This window comes from Trachypithecus francoisi, unplaced genomic scaffold, assembly GCF_009764315.1.
Source record: "Trachypithecus francoisi isolate TF-2019V2 unplaced genomic scaffold, Tfra_2.0 Lachesis_group2, whole genome shotgun sequence".
Lineage (NCBI taxonomy): Eukaryota > Metazoa > Chordata > Mammalia > Primates > Cercopithecidae > Trachypithecus > Trachypithecus francoisi.
The window spans coordinates 148,612,935-148,623,662 of NW_022681465.1; the positions used below are offsets into that span (position 1 = coordinate 148,612,935).

General features: G+C 39.3%; 1 pseudogene; it reads left to right on the top strand.

Annotated features, from left to right (window-relative positions):
* Positions 1–8,075: 8,075 nt before the first annotated feature.
* LOC117066233 lies at positions 8,076–8,145 on the top strand (annotated as a pseudogene).
* The last annotated feature ends 2,583 nt before the right edge of the window (positions 8,146–10,728 follow it).

The window sequence follows — 10,728 nt, forward strand, 5'->3', positions numbered from 1 at the left end:
TCTAACCGCGAGGCAGCAGCAAGGCTGGGGGAGGGGCACCCGCCATTGCTGAGGCTTAAGTAGGTAAACAAAGGTGCTGGGAAGCTCGAACTGGGTGGACTCACAGCAACTCAAGGAAACCTGCCTGTCTCTGTAGACTCCACCTCTGGGGACAGGGCACAGCTAAAAAACAACAGGGGAAGCAGCAGAGGCCTGTGCAGATGCGAACGACTCTGTCTGACAGCTTTGAAGAGAGCAGTGGATCTCCCAACACGGAGGTTGAGATCTGAGAACGGACAGACTGCCTGCTCAAGTGGTCCCTGACCCCTGAGTAGCCTAACTGGGAGACATCCCCCACTAGGGGCAGTCTGACACCCCACACTCACAGGTGGAGTACACCCCTGAGAGGAAGCTTCCAAAGTAAGATCACACAGGTACACTCGCTGTTCAGCAATATTCTATCTTCTGCAACCTCTGCTGCTGATACCCAGTCAAACAGGGTCTGGAGTGGACCTCAAGCAATCTCCACCAGACCTATACCTGAGGGTCCTGACTGTCAGAAGGAAAACTATCAAACAGGAAGGACACCTATACCAAAACCCCATCATACGTCACCATCATCAAAGACCAGAGACAGATAAAACCACAAAGATGGGAAAAGCAGGGCAGAAAAGCTGGAAATTCAAAAATAAGAGCGCATCTCCCTCTGCAAAGGAGCACAGCCCATCGCCAGCAACGGATCAAAGCTGGTCAGAGAATGACTTTGAAGAGATGAGAGAAGAAGGCTTCAGTCCATCAAACTTCTCAGAGCTAAAGGAGGAATTACGTACCCAGCACAAAGAAACTAAAATCTTGAAAAAGAGTGGAAGAATTGACAGCTAGAATAATTAATGCAGAGAAGGTCATAAACGAAATGACAGAGATGAAAACCATGACACGAGAAATACGTGACAAATCCACAAGCTTCAGTAACCGACTCGATCAACTGGAAGAAAGAGTATCAGCGATTGAGGATCAAATGAATGAAATGAAGCGAGAAGAGAAACCAAAAGAAAAAAGAAGAAAAAGAAATGAACAAAGCCTGCAAGAAGTATGGGATTATGTAAAAAGACCACATCTACGTCTGATTGGCGTGCCTGAAAGTGAGGGGGAAAATGGAACCAAGTTGGAAAACACTCTTCAGGATATCATCCAGGAGAACTTCCCCAACCTAGTAGGGCAGGCCAACATTCAAATTCAGGAAATACAGAGAATGCCACAAAGATACTCCTAAAGAAGAGCAACTCCAAGACACATAATTACCAGATTCACCAAAGTTGAAATGAAGGAAAAAATCTTAAGGGCAGCCAGAGAGAAAGGTTGGGTTACCCACAAAGGGAAGCCCATCAGACTAACAGCAGATCTCTCAGCAGAAACTCTACAAGTCAGAAGAGAGTGGGAGCCAATATTTGACGTTCTTAAAGAAAAGAATTTTCAACCCAGAATTTCATATCCAGCCAAACTAAGTTTCATAAGTGAAGGAGAAATAAATCCTTACAGATAAGCAAATGCTTAGAGATTTTGTCACCACCAGGCCTGCCTTACAAGAGACCCTGAAGGAAGCCTAAACATGGAAAGGAACAACCGGTACCAGCCATTGCAAAAACATGCCAAAATGTAAAGACCATCGAGGCTAGGAAGAAACTGCATCAACTAACGAGCAAAATACCAGTTAATATCATAATGGCAGGATCAAGTCACACATTACAATATTAACCTTAAATGTAAATGGACTAAATGCTCCAATTAAAGACACAGACTGGCAAACTGGATAAAGAGTCAAGACCCATCAGTCTGCTGTACTCAGGAGACCCATCTCACATGCAGACACATACATAGGCTCAAAATAAAGGGATGGAGGAAGATCTACCAAGCAAATGGAGAACAAAAGAAAGCAGGGGTTGCAATCCTAGTCTCTGATAAAACAGACTTTAAACCGTCAAAGATCAAAAGAGACAAAGAAGGCCATTACATAATGGTAAAGGGATCAATTCAACAGGAAGAGATAACTCTCCTAAATATCTATGCACCCAATACAGGAGCACCCAGATTCATAAAGCAAGTCCTTAGACTTACAAAGAGACTTAGACTCCCATACAATAATAATGGGAGACTTCAACACTCCACCGTCAACATTAGACAGATCAACGAGACAGAAAGTTAACAAGGATATCCAGGAATTGAACTCATCTCTGCACCAAGCGGACTAATAGACATCTATAGAACTCTCCACCCCAAATCAACAGAATACATTCTTCTCAGCACCACAAAGCACTTATTCCAAAACTGACCACATAATTGGAAGTAACACTCCTCCTCAGCAAATGTAAAAGAACAGAAATTATAACAAACTGTCTCAGACCACAGTGCAATCAAACTAGAACTCAGGACTAAGAAACTCAATCAAAACCGCTCAACTACATGGAAACTGAACAACCTGCTCCTGAATGACTACTGGGTACATAACGAAATGAAGCAGAAATAAAGATGTTCTTTGAAACCAATGAGAACAAAGATACAACATACCAGAATCTCTGGGACACATTTAAAGCAGTGTGTAGAGGGAAATTTATAGCACTAAATGCCCACAAGAGAAAGCAGAAAGATCTAAAATTGACACTCTAACATCACAATTAAAAGAACTAGAGAGGCAAGAGCAAACACATTCAAAAGCTAGCAGAAGGCAAGAAATAACTAAGATCAGAGCAGAACTGAAGGAGATAGAGACACAAAAAACCCTTCAAAAAATCAATGAATCCAGGAGTTGGTTTTTTGAAAAGATCAACAAAATTGACAGACCACTAGCAAGACTAATAAGAAGAAAGAGAGAAATCAAATAGATGCAATAAAAATGATAAAGGGGATATCACCACCGACCCCACAGAAATACAAACTACCATCAGAGAATACTATAAACACCTCTATGCAAATCAACTAGAAAATCTAGAGAAATGGATAATTTCCTGACACTTACACTCTCCCAAGACTAAACCAGGAAGAAGTTGAATCCCTGAATAGACCAATAGCAGGCTCTGAAATTGAGGCAACAATTAATAGCCTACCCACCAAAAAAGTCCAGGACCAGATGGATTCACAGCTGAATTCTACCAGAGATACAAGGAGGAGCTGGTACCATTCCTTCTGAAACTATTCCAATCAACAGAAAAAGAGGGAATCCTTCCTAACTCATTTTATGAGGCCAACATCATCCTGATACCAAAGCCTGGCAGAGACACAACAAAAAAAGAGAACTTTAGACCAATATCCCTGATGAACATTGATGCAAAAATCCTCAATAAAATACTGGCAAACCGGATTCAGCAGCACATCAAAAAGCTTATCCACCATGATCAAGTGGGCTTCATCCCTGGGATGCAAGGCTGGTTCAACATTCGCAAATGAATAAATGTAATCCAGCCTATAAACAGAACCAAAGACAAGAACCACATGATTATCTCAATACATGCAGAAAAGGCTTTTGACAAAATTCAACAGCCCTTCATGCTAAAAGCGCTCAATAAATTCGGTATTGATGGAACATACCTCAAAATAATAAGAGCTATTTATGACAAACCCACAGCCAATATCATACTGAATGGGCAAAAACTGGACAACTTCCCTTTGAAAACTGGCACAAGACAGGGATGCCCTCTCTCACCACTCCTATTCAACATAGTGTTGGAAGTTCTGGCTAGGGCAATCAGGCAAGAGAAAGAAATCAAGGGTATTCAGTTAGGAAAAGAAGAAGTTAAATTGTCCCTGTTTGCAGATGACATGATTGTATATTTAGAAAACCCCATCGTCTCAGCCCAAAATCTCCTTAAGCTGATAAGCAACGTCAGCAAAGTCTCAGGATACAAAATTAATGTGCAAAAATCACAAGCATTCTTATACATCAGTAACAGACTAGCAGAGAGCCAAATCATGAATGAACTTCCATTCACAATTGCTTCAAAGAGAATAAAATACCTAGGAATCCAACTTACAAGGGATGTAAAGGACCTCTTCAAGGAGAACTACAAACCACTGCTCAGTGAAATCAAAGAGGACACAAACAAATGGAAGAACATACCATGCTCATGGATAGGAAGAATCAATATCGTGAAAATGGCCATACTGCCCAAGGTTATTTATAGATTCAATGCCATCCCCATCAAGCTACCAAGGAGTTTCTTCACAGAATTGGAAAAAACTGCTTTAAAGTTTGTATGGAACCAAAAAAGAGCCCGCATTGCCAAGACAACACTAAGACAAAAGGACAAAGCTGGAGGCGTCACCCTACCTGACTTCAAACTATACTACAAAGCTACAGTAACCAAAACAGCATGGTACTGGTACCACAACAGAGATATAGACCAATGGAACAGAACAGAGTCCTCAGAAATAATACCACACATCTACAGCCATCTGATCTTTGACAAACCTGAGAGAAACAAGAAATGGGGAAAGGATTCCCTATTTAATAAATGGTGCTGGGAAAATTGGCTAGCCATAAGTAGAAAGCTGAAACTGGATCCTTTCCTTACTCCTTATACGAAAATTAATTCAAGATGGATTAGAGACTTAAATGTTAGACCTAATACCATAAAAACCCTAGAAGAAAATCTAGGTAGTACCATTCAGGACATAGGCATGGGCAAGGACTTCATGTCTAAAACACCAAAAGCAATGGCAGCAAAAGCCAAAATTGACAATGGGATCTAATTAAACTAAAGAGCTTCTGCACAGCAAAAGAAACTACCATCAGAGTGAACAGGCAACCTACAGAATGGGAGAAAGTTTTTGCAATCTACTCATCTGACAAAGGGCTAATATCCAGAATCTACAAAGAACTCAAACAAATTTACAAGAAAAAAACAAACAACCCCATCAAAAAGTGGGCAAAGGATATGAACAGACATTTCTCAAAAGAAGACATTCATACAGCCAACAGACACATGAAAAAATGCTCATCATCACTCGCCATCAGAGAAATGCAAATCAAAACCACAATGAGATACCATCTCACACCAGTTAGAATGGCAATCATTAAAAAATCAGGAAACAACAGGTGCTGGAGAGGATGTGGAGAAATAGGAACACTTTTACACTGTTGGTGGGATTGTAAACTAGTTCAACTATTATGGAAAACGGTATGGCAATTCCTCAAGGATCTAGAACTAGATGTACCATATGACCCAGCCATCCCACTACTGGGTATATACCCAAAGGATTATAAATTATTCTACTACAAAGACACATGCACACGTATGTTTATTGCGGCACTATTCACAATAGCAAAGACTTGGAATCAACCCAAATGTCCATCAGTGACAGACTAGATTAAGAAAATGTGGCACATATACACCATGGAATACTATGCAGCCATAAAAAAGGATGAGTTTGCATCCTTTGTAGGGACATGGATGCAGCTGGAAACCATCATTCTTAGCAAACTATCACAAGAAGAGAAAACCAAACACCGCATGTTCTCACTCATAGGTGGGAACTGAACAATGAGATCACTTGGACTCGGGAAGGGGAACATCACACACTGGGGCCTATCATGGGGAGGTGGGAGGGGGAAGGGATTACATTGGGTAGTTATACATGATATAAATGATGAATTGATGGGTGCTGACGTGTTGATGGATGCAGCACACCAACATGGCACAAGTATACATATGTAACAAACCTGCCCGTTATGCACATGTACCCTAGAACTTAAAGTATAATAAAAATAAATAAATAAATAAATAAATAAATAAAATATATAAAAGTCCATTGCAAATTTAGTTATTCATCCATAAGCAGTGATAAAATTTTTATTTAAAAAAAAAGGTACCACTATGATAGCAACCAAAAATATAAGGTAATGAGGAAAACAACCTACAAAAGACTTGTAAACCTTTAGGTAGAAAAGCGGAAAAACTATTTAAAGGATACTTATTAAGAGCTAGCAGTGTGCCAGGCATTGTGCTAGGTAGTAGAAATACAAAGGCTGGTAAGACAGCATGTTCCTTCTTTCCAAGGCTACCAACCAGGCTGGCAGGAGACACTGGTGCCCAAGCAGATGATTGCCATACAGTGGGACAAATGCAGTGGAGGTGTGTTTGGATACAGTAACAGGGATGAGTCACATTTGGGGGTGTCAATAAAAGGGCATACAAAGTTGGAAATATTTGTATTGACTCTTGAGGATGAGTAGGAATTTTCCAGGAAAGCAAAAAGGGAGAGGGAGTAAGCAATGCTCACTAAACAGAGGCAGCAGAATGAGGATAAGAAAAGGTGTGAAACACTCCAAGAACCCTATTCTTACAGCCATACGCAGTCAACAAGGATGTGCTGAAAATGCTATCAGTTGCCCCACCTCTGAACTCTTGGACTGTCCCATCCTGCGGCCTCCCATCATCTCTATTAAACTATTTCCTGTCCTTGAAGTTGTAATTCAAATTGCTTTCCCTATTCCTCTACCCCAAAACACTGTGATCTATCTCCCCCCTCTTTTCTGAGGACACTTTTCACCTCTAATTTTAATGGAATGCCAGCTACATTCTTCTGTTTACCAGACAGCATTTCAAATATTTCTATTACTTTTGCAAAACAGCAAGCTAATAATTGAGTGGGCACTCAGCAAATGTGTTTTAAATGGATTATCATTTAAACAGTTCATTTTAAGGGCTTCTTTAGAGCTGTTCCTTAGAGCAGATTGTGGTCTGAAGGAAATCTGCATTGTTTTTGGTTTTGTTTCATTACGTGACATCACAGTAAATGGCCTTTGTCTAACCCACTGGGAGACCAAAAGACAATACCTGTAAAACTTGGCCTCTGGATAAACTCCATCCTGTGTACTTCAAAACAGCATGGATACTCTCCCCTCTCCCACCTCACTGTGCTCTCTAAACAAAATTCCCAGTGTAGAAATAAAAGCAAGTTATTCTGCTGGTTAAAATGCTAGTTTGCACATCTGCATGTGTGAAACAAAGCAAGCTCATCTGGACATGCACAAAAATCAGTTTTGATATTTACTGTGGCTGTACTCTCTATATATCATTAAAAATTAATAATTTTGTACAATTCCATAATAAACAATGATGTTTTACTCCAGGTTCAGAGAAAGTATGAAGTAGGAGGAAGAGCATTGAGCTTGGAATCCCCAAAAAGATACTACCGTGGAACTTGACGAAATCTCCTAAACCTTTTCCTCATCTTCAAGGAGGTGATAATGTCACTTACCCACTATAGCTCATTTGGCTAACCGGACAAGCAAATATGCCAGTGGCTATTTGAGTTTAAGAAGTGTAAAGCTCTGGCCGGGCGCGGTGGCTCAAGCCTGTAATCCCAGCACTTTGGGAGGCCGAGACGGGCGGATCACGAGGTTAGGAGATCGAGACCATCCTGGCTAACACAGTGAAACCCCGTCTCTACTAAAAAATACAAAAACTAGCCGGGCGAGGTGGCGGGCGCCTGTAGTCCCAGCTACTCGGGAGGCTGAGGCAGGAGAATGGTGTAAACCCGGGAGGCGGAGCTTGCAATGAGCTGAGATCCGGCCACTGCACTCCAGTCCGGGCGACAGAGCAAGACTCCGCCTCAAAAAAAAAAAAAAAAAAAAAGAAGTGTAAAGCTCTGTTCCCGTGCCATGTGCTGTCATTATTACTGAGACTAACCAGCAGAAACTGACACAACATTTCCCTTCTCGTGAGCTTGAATCCTTTGACGCTGTTATCTACTTAAGAATTAGCTCTGTGAGGCATGCCCAGAAAGTTCATTGAGAAAATCACTGGTTTTAGACAGCTAAGACTAATCCACGAGTGAAATTTATCATCTTCCTTCAGCATCCTTCAACAACTTCCAAAAGTCTATCTTTTAAAAGATAACCACTGCCTTAAATAAATATAATTGTATTTGTATTGGTTACCTTATCTGGTGGCACTGTTTTCAGTGTAACAAATCATCAAAATGCATCCTCTACATATTTCCAGGGTCCAATTAAGTTGAAAGATTATCCAATTAAGTGGAAAGATTATCCAGTAGCTCTTGTTTTCCTCACTACTTAATAGTTATCAAGAATTCCTTCTCAGCGTTACTGCTCTTTTTGAATTTGTCTAGCAGGTTTTCTGCATTTTACAAAAAGAAGAAGAAACCCACCCCCAACACACACACACACACACACACGCAAAAGAACCCCTCTTCAATCAACACATGTCTGACATAGGCGGAGTCTTTCTTTCAGGGCCTGTTAAATGTTTAGCTTTTGGAGATAGAATCATCCCCCATTATTCTATTATATTCCTCCATCATTCATTTAGACAGTGAAATACTATGCTGCCTTTTAAAATGAGATTGAGGATGTATGTTTACTAAGGTGGAGATTCATTCTATGGTTAAATGTTAAATATTTTGAACAGCATGCTATGAAGCAGTACTGTGGTGTGATCTCATTCTCGTAACAGGAAATGTGAGCTTGTGGTGTCACATTGCTAAAAGTCTGGATGAAAGCAAACCTGGGTAATGATTAAGTGCAAAGATATTAGTGTCAGATTGACGTGGATTCAAATCCATTCTCTTCCTGGCTAGATGACCTTAAGACAGATTGTTTAATCTTTCTCAGTTTCACTTTCTTCTTTAAAGAAAATAATAATGGAATTGGCTGCCTGAGGTTGCTGGGAGGATTCAATGGATAAAGTATCTTAAGCATTTAGCATAGTTCCTGCCCCACAGTGAGTGATCTGTAAACCATAGCCATTATTATTATGACCTATGAGATGATACAAAATGTCAATAGTTATTACCTCTGGCTATGGGCTTAAGAATGACTTTTTTCTGTGCTTTTTTGGGCTCCATTTCCACCTTCCTCAACCACTCTAATGTGTTAACATGTGCTTTTTTGTATATGTATATTGCAAAATAATTATTATTTTATACAATGTTTTGTAATGATGTGAAACTATCATACATCTCACTGATCTTACTTTTTTCATTAAGCACTATGTTTTGAAGATCCACAATTCACAATATGTTGCTGTGTGTACCTCTAATTCATTCTTTCTAAATGTTGCTTAGTACTCCAGAATGTGTGTCCTCAACGTTCTCTCTATCTGCTTTCTCAGTTATCGGACTCACAGGTTGCTTCCAAGTCTCTAATGCTACAAGTAACATGTAATTAATATCCTCATGCACATCCCCTGAAGGATCCATACAATATTTTCTTTGAAGTACATACCTAGAGGCTGGGTTATAGAGTGTGCATTTTCTTAGTTGAATAAGTAGTGACAGATGCTTTCCAAAAAGGCTGCAGTAATGACGCAGTGACTCCATCAACAATAAAATTCCTGTATGTCTGTATGTGGGAATATTTCTGCCAACACTTGGTCTTATCCATCTTTCTAACTTCTGCCAGTCTAATAAGTAAAGCACGAGACAACTTCTTGTTGTTTTAATTTACATTTCTCAGATAACTCAGGATTTGGACATCATTTCTTTCATATGTTTAGTAGTAATTTGAGCTTCCACTCCCGTAAATTGCCTGTTGGTATCCTCTGCCTATCTTTCTACTGAGGGTTGCTGCCATTCTCTTGTTGATTTGCAGCAGTTACTTGTGTTATTCATTTGGCCCTTGTGGGTTTTAGACATTTTTAATACTTTTCTCATGTTGACATCTGTGTAATAAATTTGCTCATGGTGTCTTCTTCAAACAGAAAGCCATAATGTTGATGTTCAGTCATCAACACTTTTCCTTATGAGTACGCATTTTGAACTTGTGTTTAAAAAGGTTTTCCTGCCCTAAGCTCAGTCACTAAGATATTCTCCTACATCATACTCCATTAACTGAATAGTTGTACCTTTTCCTTTTAGATCTTTAATTCAAGTGGGGGCCACATTCGTTTGTTATGTGAGGTAAGGATCTAGTTTACTCTGTGTATAGTGAGCCAATTTTCCCAAAGTAAGCTGCTAGATACTGACTTATGATATTCTCTTTATCATACTTAAGTTTCCAGCTATATACATGTGTTTGTGTCTGAGCTCTGTGTCCTATTTTATTGGTCTGTTTATCTAGGGTTTTTGGTTTCTTGTGTGTTTTGTTCTGTTTGCACCAATGTAGCGCTGTTTTTGTTACTGTGACTTTGTCCATGTTTTCATATCTAGTAGGACAAGACCATTCTCTACTTATGTTTTTGAGCTTGACTTTGCTGTTTATAAACTTTTATTCCTCCACATAAATTTTAGAGTAAGTTTTATTATATTGCTCAAAAATATATAAGTAGAATTTTTGATGGGACTGCATCAAATTTATAGATTAAATGGAGAATTTATGTTTTTCTAGTATAATATTGCCTCATCCAAAAGCTCAGGAATTTTCTTCACTTATTCAGATCATCTTTTCTGTAGATAGCTTTTATATTATTTTATTAATATAATTAGCTCCTATATAGTTAATAGACTTCTTAGTTGTGAGAATGATATATTATTATTTATTATGTTTTCTGATTTGCTATTGCTAGCACTAAAAAAAATAAAAAGGATTGATGTATCCAACGATTTTAATTGCTCTCTTATTGGTTCTAACACTTTGCTTTTGAAATCTGTTGGATTTTTCTGGATAAATGGTCATATCATACGCAAATGAAGAAAGTTTTCTCTCTTCTGCATTAGTCAGCTCTCACTAAGTTATGCTGTGATAACAAATAGCTCCCAAAACTCAGTGACTTACAATCACAAACATCTGTTTCT